This window comes from Pogona vitticeps, chromosome 3 (genome assembly GCF_051106095.1).
Source record: "Pogona vitticeps strain Pit_001003342236 chromosome 3, PviZW2.1, whole genome shotgun sequence".
Taxonomy (NCBI): domain Eukaryota; kingdom Metazoa; phylum Chordata; class Lepidosauria; order Squamata; family Agamidae; genus Pogona; species Pogona vitticeps.
In genome coordinates, this window is record NC_135785.1 from 17,755,679 (window position 1) to 17,768,680 (window position 13,002).

The window sequence follows — 13,002 nt, forward strand, 5'->3', positions numbered from 1 at the left end:
GAAGGATTGCTTTCCCTAGAGGGAAGCAAACCTAATTTTGAGGAGTTGCTTACATTTTTCAGTTCAGAATTTTGTCAGGTGTGTTCCATGCTTAGTTTCCAGATCTTGTAAGCATGTCATTGACTGATAAAGTCAGATTTTTACAATGCACTGGTGACCTGATATTGTTAGTTATGAATTCAGTTCTGCATCTAAGCAGTCAGTTCTTTGAGATCTGCAAGCTGTTAGACTCGGGCACCTTGTTTACAAGGGTGGTGGACATCCTACAGGGTTGGGGTGTGATGGTTAAGGTAGACTGGTGCAAAATGTATACTACATCTCCACTTTTCTTCTTTTTTTATAAGGATGGCCCTGACATTAAACAGCTGTTCTCTTGCCCTTGTCATGGATTTTAGTGGTTGTCATTGGAGGTGAGCTTTACAGAGATATTACAAGTCATCAGAAAGACAAATAAGTGGGTGCTCACTAAAGTCAAGTCTGAACTCTCACTAGAGCAAAATTGAAATTGAAGCTATCCTACCTTTCCCCATGTCATCTGCCTGATCCACCAGATCCTCCTAGCCTATGCTGTTCCAGGTAGCCACTCTGAAAGAGGCCCAGCAGTCATCTACAGAGGTTGGGTCTTCTTTGTGGTGTCACTGACTCTGTGGAACAAGCTCCTGGTGGAGCTACACCTAGCCTCCTCCCTATCATTTAGAAAGAAGTTTGAAACACTGCTTTTCAGGGAGGCCTTCCACAATGACACTGCTTGAATTCATGCCTATTGTGCTGTCACATGTTTTTCGATGTCACTTGTTCTAATTTCTTTGCCTGTTTTTATTGATTGTTTATAAGTTTACTGTTATATATGTTTGCTTTTATGTTGTAAAAGGCCCATAATAGTGCATTGCAGTATATATATATATATATATATATATATATATATATATATATATATATATATATATATATATATATATATATATATATATATATATATATATATATATATATATATATATATATATAAATAAATAAATAAATAAATAAATAATAATAATAATAATAATAATAATAATAATAATAATAATAATAATAATAATAATAATAATAAATAAAAATACAGTTATGCCCTGCTTAATGATTACACCATATAACGTCGAATCCGCTTCACGATTATGTTAATGATGTTTTAAATGGTTTTTTTTCACTTTGCGAAGATCGGTTCCCTGCTTCGGGAACCGATTCTTCGCATTACGACAATCAAAACAGCTGATTGTCGGGTTTTCAAAATGGCCACCGAGTGCTCAAAATTGCTCCCCGCTGTGTTTTTGGACAGATTCCTTGCTCTACAGGCACCGAAAATGGCCGCCCCTATGGAGGATCTTCGCTGGACGGTGAGTTTTTCAGCCCATTGGAACACACTGAATGGTTGTCAATGCATTTCAGTGGGCTTTTTTATTTTGCTTTACGACATTTTCGCTCTACAGCGATTTCGCTGGAACGAATTAATGTTGTTAAGCAAGGCACCACTGTACAGAACTGACTAGAAAAGACAAGATTTCTGGAAAAGTGGAGGGGAGGCATTAGGAAAAAAAGAGGAAAACCTAATATGAGATGAGTTGACTCAACAAAGGTATCCATAATTATTCATTTGCAAGAACTGAGCAGAACTTACTGGAAAAGACAATGTTCCTAGGAAATGGGCACAGTAGGAAGAGAGAAGAACTTAACATGAGATGCTAGTTTGCAAATTCTGAGCAGAACTGTTAATGATAGGATACAGTATTTGGGAAATCTTTAACTCTGTAGTCAGAGTACATCAGAAGTTACTTGATGGCACATAAGGTCTTTGGAGGTTTTTTAAAATTGCCAGACAATTGTAATGGATTGAATGGAGACTAGGATAGGAGACTGACAGAATATAGGCATTGAAGCTCTGCTAACATCAAGTAAGACCATTCCTAGCCACAAACAAAAAACAGTAATTTCACAGCTTAAAATGAGTGAGCTTCTGAATGTTTGTTCTATATATTTTAATAAGCATTTTCAGTATCTGCATTTTAAAAGATATTATTTTTGCTTGTTTGCTTGTACAAATAGACAAAATCCCCTTGCAAGCATGATTCCGATAAGCCTTGTATGGCCAGGAAGTAGTTAAAAAGGTAGCTAAGAGTCAGCTAATTGCATCCTGATAGATTATTTATTTATTTAATTTAAAGTATATGTCCTTGCAGTACAGATATAAGATGCAGATTTTTCACCACAGGAAATGGTGTGAGTCACTTAAGATTTCAAAACAATACACAGATTATTTATTTATTTAATTTAAAGTATATGTCCTTGCAGTACAGATATAAGGTGCAGATTTTTCACCACAGGAAATGGTGTGAGTCACTTAAGATTTCAAAACAATACACTCTTCTTTGACATTATTTGTGTTCCATGGGTTATAAAACTTCTTGTTGTAGCTAAAGATAGCTTTGCTTCAGTAGAAGCCAAAGTTCTTATCTCATGCTGTTGGACTACAGTCAAGTTGCAGGTTCATTCTATGCTTTTAATGACCAGCTTTGAACAAACAGCGTGGCAATGAAAGGAACAGACAACTTGAACTCTGCTAAGCTTGTTCTTTTCTCTCTCTTACCTTCTAATTCCCTCAGGTAGATGTCTTTACCTGCATGTTTACAAGATGGTGTTTGAAAAGTGAGACAAATTGTTTCTAATCTTTTGATGTGTTCTTTAACATGCCAGGAAATGGCTGTTGATGTATTTTTCATGAATCTTTTTTTCCTTGGCTGTTTAGTTCTGGTGTAGCTTTCAGATCCCATTCCAAGAAATTATCTAGGATTACAACAAGAATCTTGACAGATAAGTGAGATTTGAGGAGGGTGATCTTCTGTACGAGGTTGACCGGAAGAGGGTTTTTTTCCCCTTCTGTTATTACCTTGATTTTAGTATACAGTATTTTCTTTGTAATAAAGAGGCAGTCCTTCAGTCTTAGGCATATCTGATCTTGATCCTGTTAATGAGATATTGTGTCATCATTTTGATGCGCTAGTTCTTGGAGTTGTCACAGTTATGAAAAACGATGCAATACAGCTGACAAGCGGAACAGAACACAGTTTTTAGCAAAGACCGTCAGAAGGCTCCTTCAAGGACAGAACCCTGTTGGATCCTATACACATGACTGTTAGACATTAAACAGAGCATTGTGTAAACACTTGGTGCCTTTTCAATACAGGTCACCAGGAATATATTTAGTTTCCATTTTTTTGGCCTTACATCAAATCTGGGATTCAGCTAATGTCCAAGATTAATCAATTGCTATTGTAATGAATTCTTAACTTACATATACAGTTTAAACACAGATGTCCTCCTTAAGTACCCCATGTATAGATGTGTTTAAAAATACTCAACTGAATATAAAAGTGTAGTTGGTCTTTCAACAGATGATGCCCTTTATTTTAGAAATGTGAGAGAGTTGTAACTTTTTTGAAATGTACAGTCATTTCCCCTTTTCCTTTCGTGGACATGCAGAAGCTTAGAAGGAAAAGGATGAACCCCAAGATACCACATCCATGTATATAATCTCTGTCTCCAGGATTGGCCACTGTATGTTTGGTAGAAGTGAGAACTGGTTCCATTGAGCAGCAGTCACCTTCATGTGCTGTGAACGTTTTGGCTGTGACATGAAACTAGGTGATCCATTTTTTCCCTTTCTCACATTCCTCACTTTCATCCATTAAAGTTTGATTGCTTTTAAAAATTGATTGTGTAGCCTGTCTTTCCACTACAATTGGCACTGAAAGTGGCCCACACTCTAGCATAATATGAAACACAGAAGGATAATTAAAACAAAAAAGTGTTGTTAAAGCCGCATCAGATAAAAATAAGTAAGGAGGTTCTATTAGTTAACACCAAGTCCCGCAAGCAGCTTAAAAGTCATATGCCTAAATAAATAAAAACCTGGCAGAAGGACAATAAAGGCAAAGCTAGTTTAGCTTTTCTTTGCAGGTGATTCCAAATAAAGGAATAGTCGCTGAGAAGGCCCTCTTCATGTGATGTTGAACTTAAATAGTAATGAGATGAAGGAGGATATTGTCTTAAGGATCTTGGGAGGCTGTGTTATGTGGGAGACCCTGGTCTTTGAAAGTCACTGTCCAATTCATGTAGAACTTTGTAGGTTATACTCAGTACTTATGAATATGCTTCGAATTAGACCAGCTGTCCCATAGCTGTTGTAATAAAGTTTTATGCTCCCTGGGCTGAGTGCTTTGTTGATGACCATCGCGGCTGCATATGCACACTGAATTGGATCTTTGCCTCCCTTTGAACATAGCTGGAAGCTAGAGCAGTGATGGCAAACCTTTTTGAGCCTGAATGCCCAAACTGCCAAAAAAAAAAAAAAAATACAACCCAGTGAGTGGCAGCGGAAGCGGGAATCCTGGGCACAGAGGTGCCTCTAGACCCCACTCTGGATCTGCCTCCAGCCATGCCCAACCCTACCACTACCTATAGCTCAGCTGGCCCGCCAGTGCCAGCTGCTCTAGATCCTGGCCTTCCACCTGTTGGGGCGCTAGCACTGAGGCTGCAGGAGCCTAAGATTTGGCTGCCGGGGTAGCACTCCAGTGACTCATGGCTCATGTGACCACAAAGGGCTCTGCATGCGAGCTGTGGCACGCGTGCCATAGGTATGCCATCGCTGAGCTAGAGTGTGCTCCTAGGACTTTCTGGCTTGCAATTAAGAGATCTGGATTCAGTGATCCAAGGGGCAGTACTTCTCTAATATCACTATATAAAGTTATGTTTTGTGGGGAAAACATTAATAATGGTTCTTTGTGGCCTCTGAATTCACACTAATGGGTTCAGTCTGCATGCATAGAGGCCTCGGAATATTCTGGAGCTAAAAACTGCTAGGACTGCCCCCCCAGAGCACACGTGGTGTGCCTGTCCTAGTGGTTCCCTCAGTTCCATTTTTTCCACTGTAGCGGTAGGTCTCTTTGTCTGGAGCTCTGTTGCATGGGAACTGGAATACCTTTGTGATGTTCTTCATTGAATTGATTGCCCACTGTTTGTATTTCTCCCTTTGTTTTAAAAAAATTAGTAGAAGTACTATTTAGTTGTTTTCTCCCCCCGCCCCAGATTTCCCTCTTCCTGCGTTTTATGGCCCTTAAAATTTCTTTCAAGAGCTGTGTCTCCTGCCGTAAAAAAATCCCTACTACGGACGGTCGCCAGCTCTGCCAATTTTGCTTGGGTGAAACTCATCTCCCCCAATCCTGTGCCCATTGCCGAAGCTTTACCAAACAGGCTTTAAAGTTAAGAGAACAATGTTTGCATGCCTTGCTTTGGGAGAAGTCACTTGAACCTCCAGAGATGGACACTCCTTCTTTGCCCAAGTCCACTGCATCTCCCATGGCGACTCCTATTCAGTCTCCCAAATCCAAGACTTCTAAGTCTAAATCCAACTCGCATTCAGGATCAACCGCCAAACCGAAATCTAAGACTGCTTCTTCTAAATCTAAGAAGCCCATTTCATCGCCTACTCAACAATCAACTCCACAACAGTCTTCTCTCTCTTCTCCGACCCATCTTGAACCCGTCAACAGATTCTTCTGGTTCGTCGAGAGCCTTCTTCCCCTCTGCTTTCAGTCCAGACCCACATGGCTGATACGGTCGCTGAAGTACCATCTCGAGAGTCCTCCGTACCATTGAGCCCTGGCTCGCTGCCTGATCTTTGTTCAGAGCCGGGCTCGGAGTCACCATGCCCACCAGACCTTGTTACGGTAAAGAAAAAGGACAAATTGCAGCATGTGGTACAGGTCTCCAGAGATTCCCAGCCTTCGAAGCACTGGAGGCTGAAGGTCTCCAAAAAATCTAGGGTCTGAAAACATTGGCCCAAACACAAGAGGAGTTGTGAACCACCTTATGATTGGTCGCCCATACCATATCAACGCAAGCATTTCCAACGCTGGTGCAAAGAAATGGAACAGTGGTATGACTCCTGCATGTTATACGGGTTCGACTCCTCAAGTCCTTCTTTGTCGACATGGTCCTCTCATGATACCGACTCCTCTGACGAGGACACATCATCCACCCCAGCACGGTCTTCTGGTACCGTGGGCCACAAGAAGACCTGGCACGATCAAGATTCCTTGGTACCATCCAAGTGCAAGAGGGAGGCGCACTCGATACCGTTGGCTGTCAAGAAGCCGACGAAACCATAGCCTGACCGCACACCTGCGATGACACAAGCCCCTCACAATGCCAGCACCACTGGTACCGCTGGTACTGATCTTGGTACTAAGCACAAGAAGACCTAGGCTTTACCCACCACACTCAAGAAGCCTACCAGACGCTGCTGGCATCGATCTCCTTCAGACGTGTCGGATTCCGCACACAATTCGGATGCTTCTGGTACCGCGATCATTACCAAGCACAGGAAGAAAAAGCCTTTGGCTGTCCTTGATGTTCCTTGAAGCGCCACAGACAATATTTCTCTTCAGATACCTCGGAATCCTCTTGGCTGGACTCATACGAATCAGACTCTTCAGATTCTTCCATACCTCGGGAGTCCCCTCCTAACATCAACACCCCGACTGTGATATTGGGGATGCACACCTGACTTCACCAGCTGCAGATTTTGTTTCATACTCTAATCTGATCCAACGGATAGCCAAGGCGCTGGACTTATCCATTCAACAACCACCCCAGGTGGAGATGGATAAAGTCTATGAGGATATTGATGAGGATCAGGCCCCTCTTCCCCACATCGCCTTCATCCCTTCCTTGTTCCGTTTGCTTAAACGGGTATGGACTAAACCTTCCTCTGTACCCCAAATGTCCTGCTGTGTTGAGAACTTATACAAGATTCACGGTACTGAGACATATTTTCTTGCCAAACACCCTCCTCCTAAGTCGTTGTGGATGTGACACATGCTTGATCTCGTTCAAGATCAAACACTACACCCAACAGCAAAGAAGGTAGAAAGCGCGACATCCTCAGACGTAGAGCATATTCCCTGGCATAATTTACCCTGCAGGCGGCTAACTACATCGCTGCAGTGGGTGCGTACCATAAACACTTGTAGAATCACACCCTTCCATCCCTGCTAGCAGCTCCAGCAGAACTTAAACCCCGGGGACTCTCTCTTCACCAAGAAGCCGTGGCGCTCGTGAGACAAGAAAGGGTCACAACCAGACACATTATTGAAGCAGCTTCTAAGACTTTATTGACAGGAGTGGTCATCAGACGTCACATATGGTCAGCCAGTATCAATGATGATAGAAGGTTTGCCTTTCGATGGTACAGGTCTTTTTGATTCCAAGACAGATGATATTCTTGGAACCCTGCAGAAGGTAAAGAAGACTGTCCATTATTATTCTAATCAACCCTAACACAAACATTTTCCGTGGAAGCGTCCTCCTACCAACCTTACAAACCATACTCAGAGAAGCAAAGATACTATTCTCAACAACCGCCTTCATACCCATCTCGTCCCCAAGACCAGCATCACTGCCCTTGCCAACCCTAGAGGAAGCCCAAGCAGAGCCTTTGACTGCACCCCCTCTCTCTCCTCCAACCCACTTAGCACCATTTCTGCGCAACTGGATCAACATCACTTCCGATACCTGGGTACTTACCATCATTGCTCAAGGTTACGCCATTGAATTAATAGACATTCCTCCACCAAGAGTCATTTGCACGCCTCCTTCTGTCGCCCTCAGAAGAAAAATAAAGCTTCTGTTAGAAAAATCAACCATATCACTTGCCTTTCTGGACCCCACCGATCCAGGTTTCTTTTCCAGATACTTTTTGGTTCCAAAAAAGGATGATTCCTTTCGCCCCATTTTAGACCTAAGGGATCTAAATCTCTTCATTACTTACCGACGCTTCTGTATGATCACCTTGGAGCGCATTCTTCCGCTACTCCATTGCAGAGACTGGTTCTCAATGGTCGACTTAAGCGACACATATTTTCACATTTCTATCAGACATGATTATCGCAAATATCTTTGCTTCTCCCTTGGAGGAACCTCCTTCGAGTTCAACGCCTTGCTGTTTGGACTTTCTACAGCCCCCCGGGTCTTCACAAAGTGTATGGCACCAGTGGCAGCTTTCCTTTGCACAAAGGGCATCACTGTTTACCCATACATAGACAATTGGCTTCTCGTGGCTCACTCAAGAGAACAAACAATGCGTCACACCAGCACCACACTGCCCTTGCTGACAGGTCAACTATAAGAAATCAATGTTGATTCCATCACAAGCAGCAGACTACATAGGCGCCATTTTGGATGCAAAGAAGGCAAGGGCGTTCCTCCCTCAGGAATGTGCAGTCAAGATTTGGGCCTTAATCCAACGTTTCACACCACAGCTTCGTCACAGCCCATCAAACACAGAAACTCCTGGGTCTCATGGCATCCACCATGTCCGTAATACAATACACACGGCTGAAGATGAGGTCCCTTCAGGCCTGGTATCTTTCCCTTTTCGATCCACTGGTGGATCCACCCAGCATGCGCCTCCAAGTTTCTTCTGAGCTAGCACAACAGCTGCTCTGGTGGGTCAACCCATGCAATCTCTTCATGGGTCACCCCTTTACCCCAGTTCTCCTTACCTCACGAATCACTACTGATGCCAGCCCCATCGGTTGGGGAGCCCATTGCAGTCATCTTCAAGTCCATGCTCCTTGGTCACTGTCGGAACACCGGCTCCACATCAACAGCCTGGAACTTCTGGCAATTTTCAAAGCCTGTCGTGCGTTTCTTCCAATCAGCAGGCACGGCGGTTCAAATAGTTACAGACAATACAACAGCAATGTTCTATATAAACAGTGGTTCCCATTCTCCTCCCCTCCTATACCTTGCAGTTCAATTCTGAGAGTGGTGTCTGGACCACCACATTTTTCCGTTAGCAATTCATATTTCCACGCAAGGCAATGCCTGGGTGGACCGTCTCAGCAGGACGACAGCCCAAATGCACAAGTGGGTCCTTAATCAGGACATCTTTCTCCACATTTGCAAGAGACGGGGGTATCCGGAGATAGATGCATTTGCCACACAGGACAACACGAAGTGTGTGACATTTTTCTCCAGAGTTGGAGTCAGAGTCGGGTCAAGGGGCGACGCCCTCATGATACCATGGAACAAATTCCTACTGTATATGTTTCCCCCCATACCTCTTATTCTAAGGACTGTTGTCAAGATACATCATGACAATGCGAATGTGCTCCTTGTTGGCCATGCCAGCCTTGGTTCACAATGCTGAAGGGCATGTCGGTGGACTCTTTGAAGCTTCCGTATCTTCCACACCTTCTCGTACAGCATGGCGGGAACACCTATCACCCTGACATAAGGTCCCTACACTTAACCGCTTGGAGAATAGTACCTCAGTGAATACTATCCTCTCTCACTGTTGGAAGCCTTCGAATTTATACAAAAACAAATGGCTAGAAATTTGTAATTCTACATGATCTACCACTGTCTCCGACTTCTATGGATGCTGTCCTCTGTTTCCTTTCTTATCTCTTCGACAATCAGCTTGCTCTGCCTACACTCGAGGTGTATTTGTCTGCGATAGCAGCTCACCAACTGCCTGATGTGGATGCTGCCCTTCTTTTACGCCACCCTAAAGTTAAAAGGTTTCTTTGTGGTGTGGCACACCTCAGCCCACCTTGGGTGCTATGTACTCCTCAGTGGTCACTCCATACTGTCCTAAACCGCTTGATGCGTCCGTCCTTTGAGCCGTTAGTCACAGCGTCTGAGCATCTCCTCACATATAAGGTGCCATCCTCATGATTTCTTCAGCAAGGAGGGCCTCAGAACTTGTGGCCCTGCGAGTTGACCCACCTTTTCTCCAGTTTCACTGGGACAAAGTGACCCTTTATCCTGATGTTTCATTCCTCCCTAAGGTTTGTTCTGGTTTTCATGTTAGCCAACCTATTATTTTACCTACCTTTTTTCCTCAACCAACCACTCCTGCTGAGAAATATTTACACCTGTTAGATGTCCGTCGGGCGCTATCCTACTACGTCCAGAGGACTTCCCCATTCTGGAAGTCCAAATGGCTGTTTATCTCACCTCACTCGCCTCGTAGGGGGCATCAAGTCTCTACTCAAACCATCTCAAAGTGGCTTGTTCAAACTATTCACCTTACTTATGATCTCCCCTGCAAGCCCCTCCTGGGTCCTATTAAGGCACAATTTACCAGAGCGGTGGCTACCTCCACAGCATTTCTGAGAGGTGTTCCTGTTCAAGACATTTGCAGGGCTGCCACATGGTCCATGCCATCTACGTTTGCATCCCATTACTGATTTGATGTCCGTGCTAAAGAGGATGCTCGTTTTGGACGTGCTGTGTTATCTTCTGTGCTGCCGTGACGTCCCTCCACCATGTGAAGGTAAGCTTGCTAATCACCCATTAGTGTGCATTCACAGAGGCCACGAAGAAGAAAGAGAAGTTACTTACCTGTAACTTTGGTTCTTCGAGTGGTCCTCTGTGAATTCACACTTCCCGCCCGTCCTCCCCTCTGTCCATCACGTCTGTCTCTCCTTTTCAGCAGCAGCAGATATTGGGAACTGAGGGAACCAGTAGGAGGAGCAGACCACGTGGGCTCCAGGGGGGCAGTCCTAGCGATTTTTAGCTCCAGAATATTCCAAGGCCTCTGCACATGCGCAGACTGAACCCATTAGTGTGAATTCACAGAGGACCACTCAAAGAACCAAAGTTACAGGTAAGTAACCTTTCTATTTACAAGCCCAGGTTCACAGTTAGAAATGTGAGGGTGGCAATGGATAAAGGCACCATTAATTAAGAATTGCTGGAAACAAAACTGTAGGTAGTCTAGTGTTTATGAAGTATTTCATTAAAAATAAGTTAATATTTCTGTTTGATTTTTATGATTTTCATTGCCGTTTGCTTATGGTTTACAGTGTGCCCCACTAGACGATGATAATCTGTTCCAGGAAAATCGCTATTAAGCAAAATCGTCGTCAAGCAGAAAAAAACCCATTGGAATGCATTGAAAACTGGTCAGTGCGTTCCAATGTGGCAATACCTCATCGTCCAGCGAAGATTGCCCACAGAGAACCACCAGTCAGCTGTTAAAAATCACTGTAATGTGAAGCAGGGATCCAGAAAGCAGCCATTTTGTAAAGGGAGGGAAGCCATTTTGCGAAGGGAAGCCATTTTGTGGAACCAGAAAAATCGTTGTATAGCGAACAAACGGTTTGCGAAGCAGGCTCCTGATCAACGTAATGCGGATTTCCCCCATTGGAACCATCGTTTTGCGATCGTAATAGCGATTGCAAAAGTCATCGTTAAGCGATTTTGATGTCATGCAGGGTAAGCGTCTAGCGGGGCACCATTGTATTTTATATTACTGTTTTGTAAACTGCCCAGAATAGTGCTTTGTACTAATGGGGTGCTATATAAATTAATTAAATAAAGAAATAATATACATGTTGATTTTATAACTTAAGAAAATCTAGTATCTTTGGCCTGCTGGCTGTTGTGGGATTATAACATCCAGCAGCCAGCATAGTCAGTGGTCAGGAACAATGGGAATTATAGTCCAGCAGCATTTGGAAGGCCACAAGCTCCCCACCTCTGTTGCAGGGCTTGTCAATTATTCAAGTGCCTTTATGCTCACTTCCAATATGTTATTGGCAGAAGGATGTTTATGTCTTTCTAAGCAGTTGGGCAGAATATTATAGCCTATGCTTATCTATACTAGTAATTGACCTGAAACATTTACTTTAAAAACTGAAGCTTAAGCATTCTGAGGAGAGGCCTGGGATTGTATCTTGATGAGTAAATATGTTTGTTTAATAACAACTTATGAAACAAAAATAAATGTGCTTCTAAGGTGTTTAAAAAAAAACATTTTGAAGTCTTCTAAATGCTACAGTAGCATTTACTGTGCTTTACTGCAGTGGCATTTACAATTGGTTGGAGTGGACAAGACTGTTTTAACGGATGGGTCAAATGTCTTACCAGCAGGCCAATCTTATGCCTGTTTACTTGGAAACTCAGTGGGAGTGACTCCTAGTTTTGCATAGATCTGAGTGACATCAACTTTTTGGAGCTTCCATGATAAGACTTGTTGTCTCTCTGAAAAAAAGTAGGGTGGTTTTCTTAAGTTCCTACTTGGCCTTCTTTCCTGTTTGTCTCATCATTGGGAGATTGTTTCTAAGTGACACTGGTTTCATTGTAAATAAGATAATCAAAACAACTGATTCATCAATATCAAAAGTATGTGTTTTCTTTTCTTTGAAAGTTTTGGAAAATGGCAGCTAAACCCAAAATAGTGGCCAGAATTCTTTTGGTGATTTACATGTGCATAAGTTAAGTGCTGTAAGCTATGGCAGCAAATTGCAGTTTTGTTAGGTGGTTCATCAACATCATGTGTGAAAGGTACATAGCCAGGAGCACAATTGGCATCTCATTAATTAGCAGCTATTCACAACTATGGCTTAACGCAATTTCTCTTACATATGTGTAAATCTCCAGTAGATTCTGGACAGTGTCTCCAGTTATCAGTAGCAGATCCATATGCTTGCGTTTGGTTTTAAAGGACATGTACTACTGTTAGTATAGCTCTTAACTTATCCCTAGATTTCCAACTTTAGCACAGTGCTTGGTAGGATACATGTTGATAGCATTTCTTAGGACATGTTTCAAGGACAAAATTAAAATACTTCTAAAGAGCTTAGCCATCAATCAAAATAAGGATGTTCTTGTACACCAAGTATTATATAGTATAGCTTGCCAATGACCTTAACATGCTAGCCAACACTGAAACTACAAGAGTAATTGCAGATTACATTAAATATCAAACAAATGCCAAGAGTCAACCACTAGACAGTTCTTTTATGCATTATTAAAATAGACTCTTCCCACAAGATTCAAACTAATAAAATTAAATTTGATAAAGCAATCAGGAAAAAGCAGATTTATTTTAACAAATCTCCTGTTTCTCCTTCAACTATGTCCGAGTCAGGTCTGTACTGCGCAAAGTAAATG

The 13,002-nt window shown here is 42.6% G+C and overlaps 1 long non-coding RNA gene across 1 annotated transcript; it reads left to right on the plus strand.

Annotated features, from left to right (window-relative positions):
* Positions 1–1,316: 1,316 nt before the first annotated feature.
* LOC140706062 (uncharacterized) lies at positions 1,317–11,860 on the plus strand. The gene is made up of 3 exons (XR_013543208.1): positions 1,317–1,376; positions 2,640–2,682; positions 10,911–11,860. It is a non-coding gene; the product is annotated as an uncharacterized LOC140706062 (long non-coding RNA).
* The last annotated feature ends 1,142 nt before the right edge of the window (positions 11,861–13,002 follow it).